The sequence below is a fragment of the Lactuca virosa genome, chromosome 9 (genome assembly GCF_052849685.1).
Source record: "Lactuca virosa cultivar CGN04683 chromosome 9, Lactuca_virosa_CGN04683_v6, whole genome shotgun sequence".
NCBI classification, from domain to species: Eukaryota; Viridiplantae; Streptophyta; class Magnoliopsida; order Asterales; family Asteraceae; genus Lactuca; species Lactuca virosa.
Genome location: NC_136434.1, coordinates 38,481,644 through 38,508,212, shown reverse-complemented (window position 1 = coordinate 38,508,212; position 26,569 = coordinate 38,481,644). Strand labels below are relative to the sequence as shown.

Sequence of the window (26,569 nt, the reverse complement as noted above, 5' to 3'; positions counted from 1 at the left end):
AGAGCTTAATCCTAACAGATATAGGCTCAAAACTTCAGATCTAATCTGAAGACCAAAGATCATGCGTTTGGGGAGTTCAAGGAGTGGAAGACCATGGTTGAGAAAAGGATTAGAAAACAGGTCAAGACTCTGAGGACTGACAATGGGTTGGAGTTCTGCAATGCTCCGTTTGATAATTTTTGCAAGGCAGAAGGTATAGTGATGTAACGACAGAAATTTCAAACCAAAATTTTCAATTTTAAAACTCATAAAACATATGTCTCATCATTAATTCTCAAAAACAATCAACAAGTTTTTAAAACAATTATTCCAAATCCAGGATCCTCAAACATGTTCCATCTCAACTGTGTGTGTGTGTGTACAATCATACCGGCGCCTTCCCGCTATCCCCCGAGGTACCTGAAACACATAACACATAACACGGTAAGCACGAATGCTTAGTGAGTTCCCCAAAATACCTCATACAAAAAATTCGCCACTCGAGGCTATACTCTGTAGGACCCTCCGGTCCATGTGTCTCAGCGGGACCCTCCAGTCCCGTAGCTCGTTGGACCCCCCGGTGCGGTCTAGCTCGTTGGACCCTCCGGTACGGTCTGACTGAGATCCCTCTGGCCTCATAGTTCGTTGGACCCTCCGATCCGGTCTAAGCAACAAATAATATAGCACACAATACATATCACACAATACATATCACACAATCATGCATAACTCAAGCAAGCACATAAGACCCTCTGATCACACATAGTTACCACTCTAGGTAAAGTATAGAGAGAAGACTCACCTTGTAAGATATCTAGTAAAAATCTTGTGCCCGAAATCCTCGATCTAGCCTCCGCCTATCACAAGTTAATATTTCTAATTAATATTCTATTCTTATATCTGAAAACTGAGTAAAAGACCATTCTACCCCTCCCTGACCCCTTTCACTCAGTTTAACCAAACCCTAAAGTCAGCAGAAGTCAACTCCAGTCAACACTCCAACTTTGACCAGACTCGTCGAGTGCACTCAGGAGACTCGTCGAGTCCAGTCGATTCATGGCAACCCCAGCAAGCTCCAACTAGACGAGCTAACCCCTAACTCGTCGGGTCACCATCTGACTCAGTTCATCGGGACAAAACCCTGGGCTACTCGCCGAGTCAGCGGCTCGACTCGGCGAGTCTATTCAGACTCTTTTGCATCCAGACAAATTTAGTGCAAGATACTTTCCCAAACTTCATATATATGCACTCAAGGCTCATTAATCACGTAAAGGTTCGACCTTTATGTCCATGCATCACTCATCTAGCTCTATTTGACAAAATAGCCCTCATAATGGTGTCTTAGGCTCAATATTCTTATGTGACTGCATAAAGTTGGGTTCTTGGGGCTCTCTGGACCTCTCAAGGTCCAGATCTGATGTCTAAGCCTCAAAGGGACTTCACATATTTCATAACTCAACTTAAAAGAGGGTAAAGAAACCCTAAATTCATGAGATCTACTAATCATACAAAAACAGGTATCGATTCATACCTTCAACAGTAGCCTTGAATGAAATAGTGAAAGATCTGAGCCCCTCTAGACAGTTAAGCTTGAACCCTCTCCTTCTTCCTTGCAAGAATGCACCAAAATGAAGAAATTAGCTCCTTCTTTCTCTCTAAGCTCTCTGGATCGATTAGGGTCTCTCAAGGGAAAGTGTGGCCGCAAATGAAGGACATAAGAGCCTTTAAATAGGTCACAAACCCGAGCAATTAGGGTTTTTCTCAGCAGCGCAGACTCGGCGAGTTAGATACCCGAATCGTAGAGTCCATTCATTAAACACGTCACCAAGTCGCAATACCACTCGGCGAGTTGAGGCACCAACTCATCGAGTCCCCCCAAAATCCTTAAAATAAATATTTAAACTAATATACCTGGAAAAACGGATGTTACAATTCTCCCCCACTAGAATCAGACTTCGCCCTTGAAGTCTTGCTCCGCAAATAGCTCGGGGTACTGCTCTCGCATCTCTGACTCCGGTTCCCAAGTCAAATCGGACCCCTTCCGATGTTTCCACTGGACCTGAACCAGGGGCACTTCCTTGCTCCTCAAAATCTTCACTTTTCGATCTATGATCGCGATCGGCCTCTCGATGTAATTCAGGCTCGCATCCACCTGAATGTCCTCTAGTGGTACCACTGCCATTTCGTCGGCCACACACTTCCGCAACTGGGACACGTGGAAGGTGTTATGAATCTGACTCAACTCTTCAGGCAGCTCCAAACGGTAAGCTACTTTCCCCACTCTGGCGGTCACTCTGAAAGGACCGACGTATCGGGGTCCCAACTTTCCCCGTTTTCTGAACCGAATCACCACTTTCCATGGGGAAACCTTCAGGAGTACAAAATCTCCGACCTGGAACTCGAGCTCGGATTGTCGCCTATCCGCATAACTCTTCTGGCAACTCTGGGCTGTCAGTAACCTCTGTCTGACCTGCTGAATCTGCTCAGTCATCTTCAGTACTATCTCAGTGCTGCCCATAACTCTCTGCCCCACCTCTCCCCAACAGATGGGGGTGCGACACCTTCTCCCATACAGGAGCTCAAAGGGAGGCATACCAATGCTCGAGTGATGGCTGTTGTTGTAAGAAAACTCAGCCAAGGGTAGGTATGTGTCCTACCTCCCACCGAAGTCCATAACACATGCTCGAAGCATGTCCTCGAGCGTCTGAATCGTCCGCTCGCTCTGTCCGTCTGTCTGTGGGTGGTAGGCGGTACTAAAATGCAATCCCGTTCCTAACTCCTCATGGAACTTCTTCTAGAATCTAGAAGTAAATCGCAAATCCCAATCAGACACTATGGACATCGGCACTCCATGTCGGGATACCACCTCTCGCACATAAATCTCTGCCAGCCTCTCAGCAGAAGAGTTCTCACTAATAGCAAGGAAGTGAGCACTCTTCGTCAACCGATCCACAATCACCCAGATCGGGTCAACCCCACGCGCCGTTCTCGGTAATTTGGTTATAAAGTCCATCGAGATCTGCTCCCACTTCTACTGGGGAATCTCCAAAGGCTGCAAGGGACCATGTGGACGTTGGTGCTCTGGCTTGACCCAACGGCAGGTCAAGCACTTCTCGACCACCCAAGCAACATCCCTCTTCATACAGGGCCACCAATAGTCTCTCTTCAGATCCAAATACATCTTAGTGGCCCCGGGATGGATCGAGAATCTTCATCTATGCGCCTCCTCCATCAGTATGCTACGTGCCCCGCCCAAAAAGGGCACCCAAACCCGACCTTGGAAGGTCATAAGCCCTCGGCTATCCGTCACAAACTTGGATACCTGCCCAATCACCCGCTCCCTCTTGCGGTTTTCTGGTCTCACGGCCTACACCTAGGCCTCTCGAATGATATCCAATATCGGAGTCATCACTGTCATCCTCATGCATATATCCCGAATCGGGGCACTCTCCGTCTTGCGACTCAGGGCATCGACTACCATGTTAGCCTTGCCCGGGTGCTACAGAATCTCACAGTCGTAATCTTTTACCATGTCCAACCACCTTCTCTGGCGCATGTTCAGGTTGGGCTGATCCATCAGATACTTCAAGCTCTTGTGGTCCGTGTATATGGTACACCGAACCCCATACAAATAATGGCGCCAGATCTTGAGGGCGAACATCACTTCCCCCAACTCTAAATCGTATGTGGGATACCTCGTCTCATGAGGCTTCAGCTGCCTCGTTGCATATGCTATCACGTGCCCTCTCTGCATAAGCACCGCTCCTAACCCCGATATAGATGCATCGCAGTAAAAGGTAGTACAAGGCAAGCAGGTTCGATCCACAGAGACATGGGATAATTAGTTTATACCTCTTTGCGCAAGGTACTATGGTCACCAACAGTAAAGAGGGGGGGTTGAGTGTAATGATGTAGCAAACCAATTTAAAACACGAGTAAACAACTAAACCAATGAATTAAGTTCGGATTTTGTAAGGACTCCAACTCCATGTATGACAATCTAGCAATGTGAATCAAAGATGACAAGACATTTGTTTCATTCTATCTAAGTTGGTACTTGAAAGTGTTAACAAGCTCTAACACTTTCCATTCACCACATTAATCAATCAAAACAAGCTCTTTGATTAATCCTAACCTTACTAACCTAATCTAAACAAGCTCTTAGAAGTAGATTAAAAGATTGCATTAAGCTTATTGTGAATGTTCCCAACAACACCCAATACTCCTCACAAGCTCGGGAGCGTAAGAATGTGTGAAAAGATTTACACTAAATTCATTCATAAGAAATCAATTTAATGCTTGTTACTTAGTTCAATTCACAAAACAATTACAGATTTTGCAAAATGAATAACTTGAATGACCTAACCCTAATTCAAATGGCCAATAAGAATCATTATTAGAATCAAACATTCGATTGAAGTAAAATCAGTTTCACTAGATAGAAATTAAACACAAACATCAGGTCATATGATTTGATTCACAACCAAGAAGTCAAAACATGAAATTGGAGAAACTAGGGTTCTAGCCACACATGGCTAGAACAAGATCACAAGTCTAAAAGATGAAATTAAGTGTAATTACAACTTACAAAAACGAGAATTAATGTTTCCAAATGATTAACGGACAAACCCTTGCAAAAACCTTCGAATTCTCCTCTCCAATGGTGCTCTGATATGTTGTGTGTGTGTAAAAATGGCCCTCAACCCGTAATATGAAAGATAGGAAAAACTGCCAAAAGTTGGTTTTTGGGTCGAACACGGCCCGTGTTAAAATAGGCTAAACTGACACGGGTCGTGTTCAGCAGCCAACACGCCCCGTGTTGATTTGCACTAAACTGACACGCCCCGTGTTCAGCATGGTCAACAGCTCCCATTTTGGTCAAACACGCCCCGTGCCCACTTTTCAGTGTAAATTCAACACGCCCCGTGTACCTCTCTGACTCCAATTCCAAACTTGATTTTTCCAACTTTTTCGTTCTTCGCCCGATCATCCCGAAATCTTCACCAATGCTTCCCGGCACTTCCCAAAGCGCGTTCCAACCTCCGGTTTACCTGAAAAAGACATAAAAGTGTGCAAATAAAATTGTTCTAGAGACTAACATGAATATGATGAAATGCAAGAAAAATGAAGAACAATTGTGCTAAATAGATGCATGAAATGGGACTAAAAGGTGTGCAAAAAGGTGCACAAATAGCACCTAACAGATAGTCAGAAAATAAAGACAACAGAAAAAACTTATTACCACCCAGGCGAATGAAAAAAGTCAAATTTAAAAACTTTGCAAACTTACTAAATACCTTTCTTCTTGAAACTTGAATGATATAAATTTTGTTCAAATTTAATTCATCAGCTTCTCATAAAATTTAAAAGGTAAGCAGTTTTGGCTTTCACGCTATAATTCCTACAAAAGGGATGATAATCCCAATTATATTAAAAAAAAATAGATTTTTGATCCAGATCCCCGCCGGCAAGAAGAAAAAAAACCATTCAAAAAAGGAAGGATTTTCAATTTTTTGATGAATACAAAGTGGGTTTAGACAGAATTGTTCTAACATACGATGACATCTCCAATTCCTTATCCCTATAACAACTCTTAACTAAATAAATTGAAGTTGGAGTCTGGGAAACGTTATTGGAATTTTGAATTAAATGAGATTGAATTTCAATTCCACGCCTAGAATTTCGTGGTCATGAAACTAAACTAAAACAATTCACCACTAAAATGATTATGTCATACTCACATTTTTCCTAAAGATGAAAAATGTTTTGTAATTTCTTCAGTGAAGTTTGTACATTTGTTGGGTTCCAAAAGCCACTTATCAACGGTGGCATTGGCGGGAACCACAGTGTTGGTCCAAGCATTTGTAAAGAAAGTAAGAAATAATCATAAGTACAAACTAAATTAAGAAAACCCTCCCAAAAAAAAGATAACCTTAAATTTTGATATCTTAAGAGTTTTGTAGAACATGAAGCTAGCCTAAGGGTGTTCTTAGGAGCACTTATACAAAGGTTGTCTGCAACTACAAACCTCCATAATGCACCAGCACCTTCAAGCAAAGCATAATCTATCCCCATGCGTGGGCTTCAGGCTTATCCAATAATTCCAGATCACTTAAAACACCAACCAACTTTTTTCACATTCCATTCACAAAAAAAAAAATGTGATCGAATGTTCTAAAAATAGAATTCTAACCAATGCTTGGTCTAAAGTCTAAATGGCCTAAAAAATCGAATCCCTACCCTGCATTTGGTTACAAATGAATGCATAATTGAATTCCATGGGATTTCAAGATGGAATTCATTCCTTAGTATTTGTACCTTGGTAAAATTACTCAAATACCCTTTTAATTATGATTCAGACCGAAGAGGTGGAGGGTCTTTGAACTCTCTCCAAAATGATATATTTGTTTTTGAATTTGTTAAGGTTCTACATTTCATTGAGTGGTCAATTGCCTGACACATAAAAACACATCTCAAAACAAATTATAAGGCTTTAAAAAGGTCTTTCTAAAGATGACTTTTCGGAACCCTTAAATAAAGAGTTTTTCATGCGTAAGAAACTATTGATTTCTAACTTCTAACTTATAACTTTTCGTATGGAGGACAACTTATAAAATCAAATAAGAAAATCCAAATAATTTTAACTTACTAATTTTTGTGATCTTATAAGCAAATAAGTAATCAAAACACTTTCTAACTTACAATTTTTTATAACCATATAAACAAATAAACACTTTTATAAAAAATCTTATTTAACTTAATTAAATAAGCAATCCCAAACACCCCTAAATAAGATAAGAGAGTAAAATGGAACATTATTATTATTTATTAAAAGGGTTAATTAAACATTTAGTACAATCCAACCTCTTTTGTATTATTGACCCAAAAAACTTTCTAATGATAAAAAGTTAGTTTTAAAGTTGATTTTTAATAGTTAACATCTTAAAGATGACTTCTATTAGAAATGTTCATAGTAGATTGGATGATGTTAATTATGTGTTCGGAAAAAAAAAACAATTTAGAAAAAAACTTAAAAATAAAGATCTCGTAAAAAAAATTCTCGCAGAAAGGATTATTTTATTTGAAAATTTAAAAACAATTTTGTATATTTTCCATAAAAACGATATTTATGATAAATATCTAACATATTGTTATTTGATCTAACGTAAATACCACAAAAGTCACTACGTTTATACAAACATTCGATTTTGACGCTGCTTTATTTTTTTATCTCAAATTATACATTACGTATCAGTATGTCACATCATCAAAATGGATACGCCGTCAAAATTGATATGTCATTATGTAAAAAATACAACATTATATATATATATATATATATATATATATATTTGTTTTTGTTATTTTTGTGATTAACTCTTTTTTATCTAGAGTAATGAAGAATGAAGGAGCAACAAAGGAGCTCACTTCGTGGGAAATGATCATGGGATGAGGAAAAGAAAGAAAAGATGCAAGGTGAGGAGATATCGAGAGGTAGAATATGTGATATGAGTTCAAAGGAATTAGTTAAGACATGTCAGATAGATAGATAGCCTTATTAAATGAAAGTTGTACACAAACCCGCCTGGAAAGCTAAGAGTCGGCGAAGACCAAGCTGTCGAGGAATGAAAGGAGTCGCTTTCTAGGAAAAGCTCTAATTCATTTTGTTACAAAAAAAGGGGAGGAAACTTAGTACCAAATGTTTGGCAAATCCTTGGCAGAGATTGTTTATGATTTCATGCTTAACCTGGTAAAAAAACAAATACGGGTCTTTCCGGAAATGTTAAACAAAAGTTTTTCCCTTGCATCTTGGTCCTATATTTTGTACCTATTACTTGTTATTTTAGACAAAAGTTTTCCGGAAATGTTAAACAAAAGTAATAGGTACAAGTAATAGGTACAAAATATAGAGTTTTCCGGAAAAAAAACTCAACTTTTACCTATTACTTGTTATTTTAGACCCTAGCAGGTTACCAAAAGGGAAATTAAGTATTTTCATTTCATAAAAAACTCTATATTTTGTACTTTTTTCCAGTTTAGACCTAAAATGTTTTTTATTTCAAAATAAACTCAACTTTAAAATTGGTTACAACCTTTAAGACTAGTTGTCACACCCCAAAACCGGAACGGCAGAAACGTTCTGGGGCGGAGGACGTCATGTACAGTATCACAACACAGAATAATAGTAAACAAGCAAACAACATCATCCATTGCATTAATAATATATTTTAATACAAGTGTGTTTTGTACAGTTTATAAGACACCAAAAATAATGAATCAAAATAAAAGATGAGTCTTGAAAGTGCTCCATCTTCTCAAAAGCTGGCCTCGGTACCTGTCTACTGACGACCTGAGAATACAAGTTATTTTGAAAGAGTTTATCAGCTTTAAAGCTGGTGAGTTCATAAGCATTTTAGTGTCATTGTTTGTATGTAAATGTTTGTAAGCGTTTGAATGTATGAGTTTGTAAGTGTTTGTAGTAATTGTTTGTATCTCTTAGAAAATCCTATATTTTCTACTAAAAGTAGCCTTCTACCAAGGCATCAAGTGTGTTGTGTGTTTGTTCATTGTAAGAGTAAGTATTCCTCCCAAATGTGACTATCATTAATAAAATATAGTTTGTACATTATTGTTTATGTGAAGATCACAAAGTAAATGTAATGGGGAAAATAATGAAGTACTATAGTTTTATGTTATAGTAACTACTGTTGTACTAACTACCTTAAACCAATTGTTAATTAAGGTATAACGTGATATAATTTGTAACCATACTTGATCGACCTAGTAAAACACGACGCTCGAAGACGTCGAAATGGTATGACATTCATCACCCGAAGACCTGCAGGTCCCACTGTAGCTAGCAGCAAGGTGTAGGACGGTCAGTCCAATATAGATCTATACACGAATCCACGCTCTCCCTTCAGAAGACTCTGGTTACAAGACGAGCCATGACAAATGCCATGCCCCGAAGTAGTGCCTCACATTTATGTTATAGTGTGTATGTATTGTATGTACTAGTGTAGTGTATGTCCTCTCTGATTCTCATCATAGTACGTTCTGTTGTATATTATATAGTGTGTATGAATAGTATGTACTAGTGTATGATCCCTCTGTATAGTGTATAGTATGTTTCGACTCATGTATGAACTGACTCTTTGTATGTTTCATTGTACGAGAAATTAGCAAGTAGTATAACCCTAAATTATACCTATTATACCTTACTAGAACTGTTGTTTGAATGACTTAGCAAGCTTATGCACCTTTGCTACCCAAAGGTGTTGGAACTGAAGTAAAAGCTTTTTATCCATACATATATACATAATATATAACTAAGGATCAGACGACACTCGGACAAACAACAGAGTACTCTAACTCCACAACCAAACAAGGAACATGAATTAAAGTGAGTTATCAGTCCTAAGTCCTTCAAACCTTACTTATATAACTATATATGTACTGGACATTGTTTTGACAATATATAAGTTTAAAGAATTGAAAGTAATGGTTTGGTAATTAAGAACAAGTTTTATAATAAGTTTAACGTGTAAAAGAGTTTGATAATCATTTTGAAGTAGTTTTGTTGACAAAACAGTTAGAAGTATAGTAAATCCACATGTTTGATAGTTATAAATCACATGTGATTGATATTATAACTAAAGTTATTCAACTTGTATTCCCCCCCCCCCCCCCCCCATAAAAGCATTTAAAAACATTTAAAAGGTTAATTAAGGGGTATGAACTCACCTGTAGTGAGTGATGCGACTGTAAGATCGGTTTAGGAAGTTGAGTGTCAATTGCGGACTTGAGCACAAACGAATCCTATCAACCATATAATGACATATGTATGTATACAATTAGTGTTGGTAACAACTAATTAATGAATTTGGACCACCTTAGGGACTAGTAAACACTTATATTGAAGTGTTACAACCATATCTGATTGTATATAAGGGGTATATGGCTATACAAGGGAGTGTATGGTCAAAATACACCATTTGTGTGTGTGTGTGTGCGGCCAGGGTGTGCGGCCATGGTGTGTGTGCGGCCGCACACACCCCATGAAGTGTGTCAAAACGTATTTTTAAGGCCTTAGGACTTATCTAGGAAGGTTTCTACTTCATGTTCTAGCCTTATATGGAGTTTATTGCCATTTTAGGACCTAAAAAGGGTGTGTATGGTTGCACATGGTGTGTGCGGCCGTACACATGGTGTGTGCGGCCGTACACTCCTGAAGATCATGAGAAATGGCGTTTTTCCTGCATATCTTCAAGTGTTCTTGGCATGTAACAAGCTATGATAAGTGTATGCACGATTTAGAGGCTTAGAAGTAAGGTTAAACTCCAAAAAGTTTAGTATGTGTTCTTGGTGTTCTTGGTGTTTTTGAAGATCTAACACCAAAAAGGTGTTTTTCATGGGTCAAAGTAGGGAAGAAGGCTAGTTAAGTTCATGTATCAACTAATCAAAGGAAGGATCACTTATTTTTATGAAGATCAAGATGAAGATTTGGATGGTACTTGAGAGAGAAACGTGTTTCAGCTTGAAGGAGTGGGAAAAGTGTTCAAAAATGACTAAGTGTAGCATTTATAGGTGGGAGTGTGTGGCTGGAATGGGTGTGTGGCCGTACACTCAAGTGTGCGGCCGCACACTCCATGTGTTGGAGTGTTTGGCCCGAGTGTGCTTGATATGCATCGTGTTATTCCATTTCTAGGCTCCTACCTTGATTGTACTTGGTTTAGAACACTCAAATAGACCCTAAACAGTGTTACAAGATAGCAAAACGAGTCTAACTTTGATTGAATTGATCTATTGTTCGAGATAGAAATTTCGGGTTGTCACACTAGTTGTATAAGGTACTTAACTACACCAATTTAATGATCTTAACTTCGTTCATGCATAAAAAACTATATCCTTTTAAATTAAAATGAAATCCTAAATTTTATTATGGTAATTATTATGATTATCCTTGAGAATCAATAACCGTGATATACAAACACCATGTATTGATCTAAACACCATGTATACATAAGATAGATTAATAAAACGAGGTAGTAAACTAACTATTCAATTTTCTTTTTTCTACAACAAAAATTCATACTTTTGTCATTTTTCTCATTCACCAAATTCCAACCATTGTTAATAATGTCAACCATCGTATTTTGATATTTAAGTGTGCGGTATCATTCTTGTTATTTGGATTTTCAACTTACGCTCAAATGGTTTCATTCCCAAAATATAGTTTTATGTATTCACATGTGATGTTAAAAAAATTTTAAAAAGTCTTAAACTTGAATCTCATATATCTAAACAAAACTATTACGGATGTTTAGGATTAATATTTTTATGTATTTATTTGATATAATTATAACATATTATTTAATAATGGGCTAATGCTACAAAATATTCTATGGCTTTGGTTTAGGAGTATGATATTGAGTGTGTTTGTTAACTGTTCTAAAAAAATTGATTAAAAAATTCGGCCAAAAAAAACAATACAGAAAAGTGAGAGGGAAATATGTCCAAACTCACCAAATAAGTATAATAAACAATAAAAAAATTATTTTGTATACAGTTTGTTAAATTATATGGTATTTTTTTTCTTCAAAAAAAAATGTTATTATGCTAAAAGATTCTTCTTAGCCATGTATTATCTATGTTACCATAAAATATCAAATTAACATCAAACTTTTTATTAGCGGTAATAATAACATTTTCTATAGACAATATATCAAGTTTAATGATATAATATATATCCAAAATAAAGTTTAATTATATCTTTTAGAAAAAAATAAAATTTTGCAATTCTTTTAGGTTATATTCGCTCAAAAGATAATAGAATAGATAACATTTTTAGTGTATACATGTATACTTTTTTTTTCTGTGTAGTCAAGAAGTACCTTATATATTTGGTCTTGAAGATTATAACCAATTTTAAAGTTGAGTTTATTTTGAAAAAAAAAACATTTTAAGTGTAAAATGGAAACAACTACAAAATATAGGGTCTTTTATGAAACAAAAATACCTAATTTACCTGTTGGTGACTGAAATAACAAGTAACACATAAAAGTTGGATCTTTTTCGGAAAAAAAAAATAATTTTAAGTCTAAAAAGAAACGTCTTTTATGGAAATAACGCTAATTTCATTCAAATGTGGTTAGAAACTAGCAAACAACCCCTTAGCAAAACTATGCTTAATATCATCTTTTTAAAAACTAAAATCAAAATATCAAAAAGAATCATAAATATTAACTAACAATCAAAATTATCCATTGACCAAGTAAAGTCTTTCTGCCAGGCAGAAAGTATAATTTCATTGTTGTCATCATTTAGTGGTATATATGTCATTCGTTTGTTTCTTACTCGTGCACAGACGTGCAAAACAAAAGCAAATCAGTGGTTAAGTATTGAAAAGTATAATTTAATAAAACATATTTGTACCTTTGTCTTAAGAACTGGATATTCGTGTGTATCTTTAGCATGCTTAGTGATTATTTATAAAAAAGAAATTTTAAATAAAAAAAAAACATAAAAAAAGCTATTCAATAAACTAGTGTTACAGAACATACTTCTCAGGTTGAAAAACAACCACAGATGAATTTCGACAAACCATATAGCTTTATTTTGATGTTGGTCGTACAAATCGATAATTATTCTATATGTGTTTTCTTTGTTCCTGAAAAATCATGTATATAATTTCGTTACTTATATTTAAAAATAGAAAATAAAACGACATCGTTTTGATTATAGAAAACGTGGGTTCAATTAAAAGAATGCATTAAGTTGATCATTAAATTAGAAACATTGAGTTAAAAAAACAAGGCAAACATAATTTATAAACCTGAACTCTACTAGCTTGAATCTAGTTTTTCTATCTTCATTGTTCGTCATCTTTCCCTTCTTTGTCTGTTATTCAATTTGATTTCCAATAATTATTTTTCCTTCACTGTAAAAGTGTTAATCACTTTTTTGAGATAAAAGAAAAAAAAAATGTATTTAAAGAGAAGATAGAAAAAACTGAATATCTCCTCTAATAAAATTATTACCTTTTGTTCCAATAACTTGGTTTTACGTTCCAATTCTACTGCATCTTTCCTAAGATCTTATACTATCTACATATTTTCTAACATCTACAATAAAATTCAAAGTGTTAATGGTTCTTTCTAAGTTACAATAAACAACAAAAAGAATATGTCCACAATACAAACCATGCAGGTTGACACCCTCATGAAGTTGGTGTCATAGCAGTAAAGCCTGTAAAACAGTTTGTCAACTGTTTATTTCATCATCAGCAACCAACTCATCAGTAGAATCTCCATCTGAAAAGACATAGTCTTTTTTCCTTCGAAAAAATGTAATCTCAAATATACCGTCCCAGTTTTAAGTGAATTGGACATTCTTTTTCAATAAGAATTTACCATAATAACCACACGTGGTTAAGTATAAAAAGTATGTGATAATATCTAATACTGTAAAATGAACAAATTTGTTTTCTTTTCTTTAATTTGACATCTTTGTTTGTATTCCCCGTGATTACTATTATTTTATGCACGATTGCAGAAAAATAAAAAGTTAAAGATTAGTATAAGAGATAAGAAGGTATTTGATAGACTAATAATCTTACTTCTAAGGTTAAACGCGACCTAGAAATGAATTTACAAAAACCAAATTGTATCCTCTTTTTTATCTCTAAATCACAGAGATCAAAAAAAGGGGACGCAATTTGGTTTTTGCAGATTCAGGATCGCGTTTAACCTTAGAAGTAAGATCATTAGTCTATTAGATACATTCTTATCTCTTATACTAATCTTCAAGTTTTCATTTTTCTAAGCAGTCGTGCAGAAAATAACAGTAATCACGGGGAATACAAACAAAGATTTCAAATTAAAGACAATGGAACAAATTTGTTTATTTTACAGTATTAAATATTACCATATACTTTTTATGTTTATCGGTAAATTCTTATCGAAAAGAATGTCCACTCCACTAAAAACCGGGACAATATATTTGAGATTACATTTTTTCCGAATAAAAATGATTATGTCTTTTCAGATTGAGATTCTATGAGTTGGCTGCTGATGATCAAATAAATTGTTTGCAAACTTGTTTTGGAAGCTTTACTGATATGTCACCAACATCATGAGGGTGTTAACCCACAAGATTAGTATTATATACATATTCTTTTTGTTATTTATTGCAACTAAGAAAGAACCAATAACACTTTTAATTTTATTGTATTTGTTGGAAAAGATGTTGACACTATAGATCTCAAGAGAGATGCAATAGAATTGAAACATAAAGCCAAGTTATTGGAACAAGATGTAATAATTTTATTAGAAGAGATATTCAGTTTTTTTCTTATCTTCTCTTTATGTACATCCTTTTTTTATTACCTCAAAAAAATGTTTAATAGTACACAGTAAAGGAAAAATAATGATTGAAAATCAAATTGAAGAACAAGCAAAGAAGTTGAGAAAGATGACGGACAATGAAAATAAGAAAACCAGCTTTAAGCTAGTAGAGTCCATGGTTATAAATTATATTTCTTGTTTTTTTAATTCAATGTTTTTAATATAATGATCAACTTAATGAATTCATTCAATTGAACCCACGTTTTCGAAAACCAAAACAATGTCGTTTTTTTTTAAATATAAGTAACAAAATTATATTCATGATTTTTTAGGAACAAAGAAAACACAAATAGAATAATTATAGATTTGCACAGCCAGCACCAAAATAAAGCGATATGGTTTGTTAAGATTTATTTGTGGTTGTTTTACAACCTCGGAAGTAAGTAAGTCCTCTGACACTAGCTTATTGAATAGTCTTTTCTTTGTTTTTTTATTTAAAATTTTCTTTTCTATAACAACTGTAAAAGTTATTTATATAATCAATGGACATGCTAAACATAGACACAAAGATCTAGTCCTAAAGACAAAAGTACAAATATGTTTTATTAAATTGTACTTTTTAATACTTAACTGCTTTGCTTTTATTTTGTAGGTCTGTGCACTAGAAAGATACAAAATAATAACACTTATACCACTAAATGATGGCAACATTGAAATTATAATTCCTGCCGAAGAGAAAGATTTTACTTGTTCAATAGATAATTTTGATTGTTAGTTATATTCATGATTCTGTTTGTTCTTATTTTGATTTGAGTTTTTAAAAGGATGATATTAATCATAGTTTTGCTAAGAGTTCCTTTGCTAGTTTCTAACCAAATTTAAATGAAACTGTGTTGTTTGATTATCTCTTTACGATTAAGTGTTCGTCTTCTTCGCTTTTTCCCATCAACATTTAATTGTCTTGTGATTTTAATATTTTCGATTTTGTCTTGTGATTTTAATATAACGGACCCATCGAGGCCGGTTTTGGGTACGACTACCCGACAGAACCGTCCCCTTACCCATCCTCGTTTATTGCATTCAGGTAATACCCATTTTTGTCCCTGGTTAACTTGGAGATTTACCCGGTCAACTCGGTTTCGAGTACCCATCGGGTACAAGTTTTTTTGCCATCTCTAAGTGTCCATAACAACACCCTTATTTGATGATTATAAACAATATTAGTTTTAAAGTTTAATATATATATATATATATATATATATATATATATATATATATATATATATATATAAAACGTAATGTTCGAGTTTTTTTAATGAAATCTAATAATGATAATATATATAAACAAAAATCATAGTGACATCCATTTGTGAATCCATTAAGTCACAAACAAAGGCCACCTTCATTAAGAAATAAAATAAACAAGGAGAAAATATATGGTTAACCTTGATTGATGAGTATAAAGTTGTCCAATTAATTCTTGATTGTTTATATCCTTTCTCAACTTCACATCCTATAAACAAAAGTGATTTAATTAGGGGCGAAACCCAAAAAAAACAATTAGGGATAGCACAGAAGTTGTAGATTAGTTTCCCAACATGAGGTGTCGCTACAATGGGTCTTTTAGGCAATTAATGTGTTTTAAAACATCAAATTCAAGTTTTAGTAGTAAATTTTCTACTAAGCTTGTTTGATATTCCACATATTAAACTAAAATTATACATATAGATAAGTATGTCTTGAGACAATATAATCCAAAACAAAGTTATTTGTGAACCAGAATTCAAATCTTGTAAATAAAATAAACCTCGATGAAAGAAAGACTACTACAGTACTGCTGATGCCTATAAGGCTATGAATAAAATCAAACTCAATGAAGGAATCAAATGAACCAACGAGTGCTGATGCCTATAAGGCTATGAATAAAACCAAACTCAATGAAAGAATCAAATGAACCAACGAGTACCGAATGAAAATGTATGGAATTCAGCTAACAAGTTGAAAGAACTCTAAAATATTCCTTCAAAGAATCACAATTGAAAATTAAGGCAATAAACCCTCAATCTAGCATTGCACCTCTGCAACATCATATTTTTTCTACATTTCTTGAATTTAAATCAACCCAAATTATAATTATTGAATAGTTTACCTGATATGGAAGGCTTTTGAAATGTTGCTTCATATCCATTGATTTTTTCCAGATATTTTTATAAATGACATCTTTTTCAATTTCTACAATATCAGAATATATCATGTTTTTAGATTTTCAAAAACCAACCCTTCAAAGTTTAAATGGTTAGCTTTTTATTGTTGTTACAAAAATACTTGAAGAGTTTTGCAACATTTACCTCCGGGTTTTCATTTCCATGTAGTCTCCCGCAAGACTTTAGAGAATTTGCTTAAGCCTCCCAGCTTCTTACGTCTTCACCAACATCCATTGAACATGTAGTTCCGACGAAAACTTTGAAAACAACGGTAAATCGGAGGTGTTCGTCAGGAACCGCTCTTCCTGCCAGAATGAGATACGAGCAGCAGCATGCGGCTAGGATTCCGTTACTCGAATGGTTAAACAGGAACGAAGACGGAGACGTCAATTTAGGGTTTGTTAGTGGCTACCGGAGAGACTCTTGGGGAAAAAGAAATTACACTCAGATGGATCTCTCAACTAGGCTGCCAGAAAACTGAATCGACCATAGCAGCACAAAACTCTCTCAATCAGTTTTCAGACTCACGTATCAACTCGTCGGGATCTCGCAGGGAAATAACAGCCACCGCTCTTGATTCAACTGAGGTCACCAACAACTCCGGTTTGAAATTTGTTGCTGCGTTCCTTCTCCCTTCTCGAAATTTCCTTGTATCTCTTGTTTAGTTCCCTCATGTTAAACTTGTGATGCAAATCTGATTTTGAGTGATGAGACATCGACTTGTTACGGGGGGAGCAAGCTGAGAACGCATTCACCGGAGGTTGGATACATAATCTTCCTTCACACTCTCTCGCTGGCTTGGCTACTGAAGGGAGAGTTTCATCGTAAAATAATCAGGAGAGCTAATCGGAAAGAAATACCCTCACTCTCTCTCACGCAGACAGATACACACACTACAAGAACACATTGATTTTCTTTGCTTCTTTTCAGATATGGATTCAAAACTGGTCAAAGTGAATGCTAATTTGAGGTTACAAACAAATCCTTTCAAGGAATTCCAGAATTGATGGTCGGATTTTGAGAAAAAGGACGATTCCCCTGCAGATATGCGATCAACGACTGTAACTAGAAGACAACATGATTTCGGCATTTGACAGCTTTGGTCCCTAGGTTTAGCATTCCGACATAGTCTACCCTCAATACAATTATATCTACTGATTTCTGAAAATTACACACTACCCCCTGGACTTGTAATTCCCAATTAAGTGGATTGATTTATTTTAATTTCTTATCATTATTATCATTTTTTATTATACCTTGCTTATTTATGTAATTAATTAATTGACTATTAAGTAGCAAAAATCGTATAAACACATTGTTAAATTAATTAAAGCACTCCGCATTTAATAACCATAATATTAATATTCCTCTAAAGAAGTTAAAACTGAAACGAACTGTTACAGCCTTCAGATGTTTTAAGTGGATCAAGAGATGTGCCAAGTCCACAAATGCACGCATAGCCTTGTCGATGACGTGAGTCCACAAAATAGCCTGATTTAGGCGCACTTGGCATCGGTCGCTAGGAGTTGAGGAGCTTTTATTTTTGACGGGTTCGGGTCAAGTCGGTTTGACCGACCTGGCCAAAGATTTTACCAGCGTGACTTTGTTTTTGTTGATGAGGTGACAAAACCTTCTAAAATCCTCTGGAAAGATTAGATAGGCTTCAGTTTTGAATTCAAATAAGAACAGATAACGATATCCAGTTCAAGTTTCAAACCGCCATGTGTTAGTCTCTGATAGTTCGGACTTAGTCACCCGGTATATTTTTTTAGGAGCCTCTAGGGTTTTTGTTCACTATAAATAGGACCTTCCAGGTCCTATTTACATCACATGAAATTCAAATCTCTCTCTCTCTCTCTCTCTCTCTCTCTCTCTCTCTCGGAGATTTCTTCTAGTTCTCTAAATATTCACTTTGCGTTTATCGTTCTCCATATCTGTTAACCAATATATTTGCATTAAATCTTGAGGTTTTACTCTATTTTTTACCGCCCTAAAAGTGAAATAAAAACCTCTAAGGACATGAGTAAGATCCGTGCAAATTTCTATAATCAATATCAGCCATCACACTGGTCGGTTTTACTTTACTGTTTCGCGTTTAAATTCGTCTAATAACATGACAGTTTGTTTCTACTCATTTCTTATAATCAGATATGATCGTAAAGGATCATGATACAACCAAGTTTCCTCATGTGGCTAGGCCCAAACGTGACGTCCAATTTCCCACTAAATTGAATGATTACCTTATATAATTTAGGCTCCATCTCAGTGAATACCTCCTCAAAATCGTTTAGAGTAATTTTTCAATTTTATTGTTATTTCCAATTATATTTGCTTATATTACTTCAGGTATGTTTTTGAAAAATGTACTTATATAATGTAACTAGGTATGAGACTCATGTATTACATGAGTTTATTTAAAAGAAAAAACTAAATATACGATTCTTGATAAAGCATTTGAAATTGGTAAGTTGTGATGTTTTGGATAAGTTGTAATGTTTTGGATAAAACAGAGACCAACATAGGCCAATTGTGTGTAGTGTTTGTCTTGATAAAGAATCTGCACTATATCTTGAATATTTGGCAAGAGAGTCTTATATATCAAGAGGACAATGGGAGTCTTAAAGGTCTTGGAAAAGCTTCAAGAGTCTAATCAAGAATAAAACCTGTAGTTTATCACTAGCACACGACTTGAGGTCTATAACCTATCGTGTTGACATATTCCTATTTCTGTGCTCATTCCAGTTAAAGTTGGCTTTACATATGAGTTATGAGAGTTCTCAATTGGTTGCATAACAACTTGGAAGCAATGGTAGGCCCTTGTGCTGCCAGATGGCAAGAAGTAAAGACCGCACAAGTTCAATCCATATGAGTTTGGATTTGTCACTAACCTTGTCTTGTGATTATGGTTTTGACAAATTCACATGGATAGGAACACATACACCATAAAATCTAAGTGTCATAAGGTTTCTCTCCAATTCATGAAAATGATGGTGAGGAAACGCTTTCACTAAGTAGATTTTAAGTAGATAGCAATTGTGATATTTGCATTCTCAAAGTCGTTAGTGGAACGTGTGTGGTTAACCGGCACACTAACATGGAATTGTGAGTAATGGCAAAGGTCTAAACAATTAAGACTATGATTATGGCATCCCTTTTCATAGTTCTGAAATTGTTTAGACACACATGTGTGCTATCTAAGGAAAGGTGTATGATTTTGATAATGTTTTATCAAAGCATCGCGTATCATAAATTTGAACTTTGGTAAGAAAGTCAATAAAGTATTGATTTCTAGAAGTCCAGCTGATTTCTGAGTACATGTCAAAGCTAGTGGGAGCATAAGTGTTATGCTAATAATCATCATGTTAGTGGGAGCATGATAATTATGATAAGTGTTGCAAGTTAGCAATGTTAATTATAGAAAACAAAAAAGTTTCAATTGGGAAAAAGTTTTTTTGCTATAATTAAGGGAGAGGAAATTATACTTCGTTTCAATTCTAAAAGCTTAGATTGAGGATTTAATCATCTTTAGTTAAGGATATATATATATATATATATATATATATGAATTTTATGTTGGAATGGCTCAACATAAGGAAATTCTATATATGGGTCCACTATTTGCGTTCTAAAATTCGATTATGATTACGGCATCCCTTTTCATAATCTGAATTATGAGAACATGGCAAATAGAAATGGAAATATTATAGCAAAAGACTGGTCTAGTATCATGTATTTATGTGAGACATCATGAATCGCGTCCCATATGTTTCAGATATAGGGTCGATTGCATGTGCTATAATATTCATCCTTTCTAAATTTTTTCCAAATGCCTAGAGCATTAAGAGGGAAAAAGTACTAGAACTAGATATGACTAATTTGATTAAGCAATTGTCGAGGACAATCTAAGGTTTACCAAAGATTGGTTGCTCAGGGACAGTTGGAAGTATAGTGTTAATTTTGGAAGGACCATATTGACATATTCTGAAAAGAGACAACTCTTGTTCAGAAGTGATACTCAAAATGGGAATATGGAAATGTCCCATAGGTGGAAGTTATTCATTAAATATGTGTAAGATTAGGAAACTTAATGCAAGAAGGATGTTCAAAGCAATGTACTTTGAATTTGAGACTTCGTTTCCATGGAATAATCTCCATTGGAATACTCTGTAATATCTGTTGATAAGTCTTTATGACTTTGTGCATAATCATTACAAGAGGATCAGTGCATATAAGTTTAAAATCTAACAAGATTTCGGTAAATGGCAGGTATTTGGAATTCTTGCATTTGCGGTAAGAATTTGGGACTGTGAAATGAGAATCATTAGAATTATGTTCAATCGATCTATTTCACAACGTAAAGATCATAGACAAACTTAGTGTGCATACTTGGTGTATGGCATAACTAATGTTTGGACAAACATAGTGTGCATACTTGGTGTATGGCATAACTAGTGTTTAGAAAACATAGTGTACATGCTTGAAGCATGGGACAACTATTGTTTTAATTCAAGTATAAAGTTGATAATTTGAAACAGTATGCAATGAATAATGTGTAATCAATATGGTGATAAATAAAAGTTGTTATATTTATATTCATAAGTTCTGAGACCATATTGGATTCGATTATTCTTGTGTTTCACTTTGCATGTTTTGACTTCCAGAATAACTAGGTCATTCTTCCCGAATGACTAAGTTATTCAAACAATCCACAATCGATAATACATTGTAAGTAGGTATTAAGGCAAGATTGTCATGAAGTTGGTTTGTAGATGTCCAAGGTATTGGACATAGCAAGAGTTGCTACAACATTCATGAGTGCTCATAAGTTCTGAGTATTGGATTAAACCCACGCTCATTTGACTCACTTCATGGATTTTATCACGAGTGATCATGAGACGATAATATCTTATATTCTTCAAACTTAGAGATATGAGTTGTTGCCTATGAGTTGGTTATACATTGATTGCACGAAAACGCATTTGTAACTCGATGTTATAAAATGTGCCTTTGTGTATGATTCAACAAGTTTATCCATTCCTTTTACCCTTAAAGGGATAAAAGTGATATATGCGGGCCCCTCGATGATTTATTGATGACACCCGAAGTGCTTGGCCAAGCCTGGACTGATTTGATTTGTTCAATTAGCCGGTCGTTATAAATCGGAAATCAGGAAACAACAGATGGACAGAGAGAATGATTATAATCCATGTCTCAGTCCATATGATATCTAGAATGGAGGAATATATGATCACTTATCTAATGGACGCGTCATTGATTTGTTCAGAGTTCGTCAGCGGATTTCAAGAGCTACGATTGCCGGTCAGGTTTTGAAGTCATACGCAATAATAGTTTTAGACTTATCCAAGTGGGAGATTGTTGGATTAGTGTCTAAGTCCATAACTATAATTGGTATGTACTTCACCCAACTTGGCATGGTCCATTTGGGTTGCATGGCATCGGAACAATTGGATAGACAAAATGAGAAAAAGGATACTAGTAATTTATATTAATATATTATAAGTTCTAATATATTAATATGAAATCATATTATTTAATTAGTATTGATCAAGAATTAATTTAGTGATCAAAAGGAACTAATTAAATATGGACTCTTATATATAGTTGGTGGGCCAAGTTCATTTAGGTTGGGTTAAGTTTGCATGGATAGTCCATGGAGTTTTTAACCCATGGATCCTATGGAAATGAAAGGTTATGGGTATTAGGGCTTACATGAATGTAACCCTAATCCTCCACACTATATAAAGAGGTCTATGGTTCATGAAATGACACTAGTGGAACTAGTGTGACAAGTGTGTGTATACAAGAGGGAAAAACCGAATTTTGTACAAGTATCCTTTATCTCAAGTTATTCCAAGATGTTGGTGATGTTGTGTGAACCATTTAAGGTGTCACATTTGAGGCACTAGGCTCTTAAGCTCCATGGAATCAAGTTGCAACAAAGAGGTATGTAATTCTACTAGAATTTATATTATATGTACTTCATATTATGCTAGTTAGAACAATACCTTGGAAAATTGATATTTGCATGTATAATAGAGAAAACATAGATCCAAGGTATTTAGGGTTACATGTACACCTTAGGAGTGTTAGAATGCTCAAAACCCTTCAGTAAGACTACGGGGGAGCCGTAGCATTCACTAATGGTCAGTTAGGGTATAGTGTTGTAAGACTGCGGGGGAGCCGTAGCATTCACTAGCAATAGAGAGTGTTGTAAGACAGTGGGGTGCCGTAGCATTCACGGGTTCTCTCAGGTGATTTGTACTAGGGCAGGCTAGTTCGCAGGGTTGTGGGGGAGCCACAACTTAGTTAGGATCAGGACCAGAGGCGATTGACCGGTCAGTTATTCGGGGGCTAGCCCGGATGGTTATGGGAATTTAGGATGGAACCGGTAGAGACTGTTGAGCTAAGGGTTGGACCTTGTGATACAGGATCTTTTGGTCGAGCAGCGCATGTTTCTGTAGGCTACGGCTGGGTAGCCCTGTTATTGGATCTCATAAGAACCTGGTGGTTAGACCGGGTGCGAGACTGGAAGTCTCAGGGAATCGGCTAAGGGTATTTATTAATCGGTCGAGTAAAGGATGATAGGAAGTCATGGTACATTATGCAAATGCCGATTCGAGGATATTTGGATAGGACCGGAGTAACAATTTGGATTTGGATAGGAACCCGAATCGGAATTCGTGCGGATTTTGTTTCAGTGAGTTGGGATGTGAGGAATCTATATGCCAAGGGCATCGACGGCAGAATTCCAGGGTGGTGAACGGGTTGGTTTGATGGTAGTTTAAGCCATTGTGATGTGTCTCGGGTGGCCCTATCCGTAATAGAGCCACGACATGTCGGAATCAGGAAACGGTGGGTCGAAGGAGGCCGGGTATGATGTAAGGCTACAACTATTCTGGTAGTATTCACCTTTTGGCGTCAGATTCAGTGGCGACAGGTTGTCAGTCTATCTCGATCGGATGGATCAATGGATTGAAGGAGATAGGGAAGTTATGGTTAGATGGGGTATCTGTCGGAGGTCGCAGGAGGACTGTTGAGTGTGTTTTGGCTCAACAATCGAGTACGTGTGCGGTGTTCTGGAAAGTTGGCAGACAGGTTGGGACCAGGGAGGTCCCTGGGTGTTCTCCAGGAAAGCATCCATGTGGCAACAAGAGGAGTAGGAGCGACTTCAGTGATTTGGGGTCTGTATGTGGAATTGCTGGTTATTCGGTAGTCGTAGTTGACCGGTGATTTTGTTCTTTAGGAAGCCTCAAAGTATTACGAGTGGGAATTATTCTATCTAGACTGGTTTCTTGTGAAATCAGTTCGATGATGATTCGATGTGGACAGTCTGTCAGGGAGACAGACCACCCCGAGACTTCAGATTTCAGATGGAGCATTGGGTAGGCTGTGGTATTCACGGGTTTGTGGCGGTTAGGGGTGCAAACGAGCCAAGCTACTCGCGAGCTACTCGAGATCGGATCGTTAAAAGCTCGACTCGAAACCGATTTTAAACGAGCCCGAGCCGAGCTCGAGCTTAATATTAAGCTTGTTTATTAAACGAGCTCGAGCTCAAGCCTATGTCACAAAGCTCGATTAGGCTCGCGAGCCTAAACGAGCCTTTATATAATATTATTTATTATTATTTATATATATTAAAATAAAAACATATTAGGGGAATTATGAATTTCGGGTATTAGTAAACGAGCTTTTTAACGAGCTCGAGCCGAGCTTAAGCTTATTTAGGCACGCCTGATAAAAACGAGTCGAGCCCGAGCCCGAGCCGAGCTTGTATAACTCTTTACGAGCTCGAGCCGAGCTTAGTAAAAGAAAGCTCGAATCGAGCCGAGCTCGAGCTCGAGCCTCATATAACTTAAACGAGCCCGAGCCGAGCTTGGCCAGGCTCGGGCTCGGCTCGGCTCGTTTGCACCCCTAGTGGCGGTGTTGCTCAGGTTGTCTGGTATGTCGGGGACGGTGATACATGATTTCGAGGACGAAATCTAATTTAAGTGGGGGAGAGTTGCAACGCTCTGTTCTGAATTGACTCCTAGTCTGAGGGGTGGCTCGAAGGTCGGTCATTATAAGGATTATGGCTCTTGGGAAGGTAAGATCTAGGCCCTTTTGGGTGCGGGTGATGTATTAGAAGTGATCCGGGTGTTCGGTTCGTGTTTTGGAGCCTAGGGGTATTAGAAGTGATCGGGTGTTCGGTTCGTGGTTTTCAGGCTTATCCGAGTACACGAGGAGTCCAGATACGAGCTGAGGGCCCGGTAGACATTCCAGACTCGTACTGAGGGCTCGGTGGCAATCCAGATGTAAGCCGGGGGCTCGGTAGGCATTCCAGACTCACACTGTGGGCCCAAGGGTATTCCAGTCTGTAAGCTGTGGACCCGTTACATGTTGTTCTGTTCAGTTGGTTATGTTATTGCTGATATTGTTATGTGGACTGTATGTGTATCGGTATTTTGGGGGTAACTCACTAAGCCTCGGGCTTACAGTTTCAGTTTATTGTTTCAGGTACATCAAATGATCGCAGGAAGGCAAAGGCGTGATCATACAGCTCCTCACCTTTTATGACTATGTTTCTGGGATACTCTGATATAGAATTGTTTTGAAAACAAATTGGTAATAACTGATGGTTTCTAAATGTTTTAAAAAGTTTAAATTTGGCCTGATTTTTATGGATGTTACAAGTTGGTATAAGAGCTTTGGTTTGAGTGAATTGGAGGAACATTCGTGTGAATCCAGTCTCAAATCAAGGAAAGGTTTTCAAAATGATTTCTAAAATGGTTTTTAAAATAAGTAAAGGAGGATGCAGTGTGTACGATCAGCCGGAGCCAGTAAGTAGACCCCAAAATACCATATAGTTATTTGATTATGTGATATGTTAGAACAGCATGCTAGTGCTAGGCTAGGGATCTTCAGGGATTGCATGATAGAATTGCCTGATTACATGATGCCTGCTAGCCTATGGTTTCCTTTACATGAAATTGACATCATTATTGTAGTTGCTTAGTGTATGCATCACGGTTATACATAATTAAGATCTTATAGCCTGAGAATGTTTGATTGGCCTTATGTTCTGTTCTTGTTTGATTGGAAGCTTAGGGTAGGATTGGATATTCGAAAGTCTATGGGGTCCAGCGTTATGTATGGCTAGCATACACTAGTGTTGCAGGGTCAGTGGAAGTTTCAAGGATGGGTGGGTTGTGTGAGATCGGTAGGTCAATTGTGAGACAGTTAGCCTTTCTCTAGGAATGAGGATTGAGCGCTCTCTATGTTTATGTATATTGTTAGGGTGTTGTGGTGATACTTGAGACAAATATGGGTAAGTGTGAAAGGTAGTATGGGCCCGTACTACTGAATGCACAGGACCCATACGCGTAGCAAGGAAGTCACAACCCCTAGGTTTGGGTTGGGAGTTGGTCCCCTGTCATATTATGGATTATCAGAGATCTTTCTGGTGTCTTACCATAATGGTGGTTACGAGACGTTTTGAGACAGGATCCAGGTTAGGATCAGGAGTTGGCAGCCAGTATAGGCTAGCATTGTCAGAGGACCGTGCCAGTGAGATCATTTGGGAGGTGATCGAGTTTGTCCAGGGACAGTTACCGGAGATGTTTGGGTCTATTAAGACCGTCATGGCTGAGTATTTCGACGAGCGCTACACAACCATTATTGAGGCGGATGTCGCAGCAGCTATAGCAGCTGTAACGACGGCAGGGGAAGGAGCCGGTCGAGCTTTCCAGTACCGGGACTTGTTACTGGAACATATTCTGATGAGCAGAGGGCTGCAGTTACTTGGGGTCAGGGAGATGTTATGTACTTGTTACAGTCTGCGGGTTAAACGGGAGAGTCTAACACATGCGTTTCTAGATTTGAGGCTTCGGTGGTTTTGCTCGAGGCCGAGATGTGAGTCGTGGGGACTCCGGAAAGGAGTAATGATTATGTTCAGCTGGGGTTTTGCAGCTGGAAGTAGAAGGTTTAATTGATGGATTGGAATGTCGTTTTCTAGGGAAAGGATTGTGTCATTTCAGTTTGCGA

General features: G+C 36.7%; 1 long non-coding RNA gene across 1 annotated transcript; it reads right to left on the bottom strand.

The window, feature by feature from the left end:
• Positions 1-8,231: 8,231 nt before the first annotated feature.
• Positions 8,232-17,523, bottom strand: LOC145138430 (uncharacterized). Its single transcript, XR_013721526.1, has 4 exons — positions 16,673-17,523; positions 16,474-16,556; positions 15,770-15,837; positions 8,232-8,329 (listed from the first exon to the last, which is right to left on the bottom strand). It is a non-coding gene; the product is annotated as an uncharacterized LOC145138430 (long non-coding RNA).
• Positions 17,524-26,569: the final 9,046 nt, after the last annotated feature.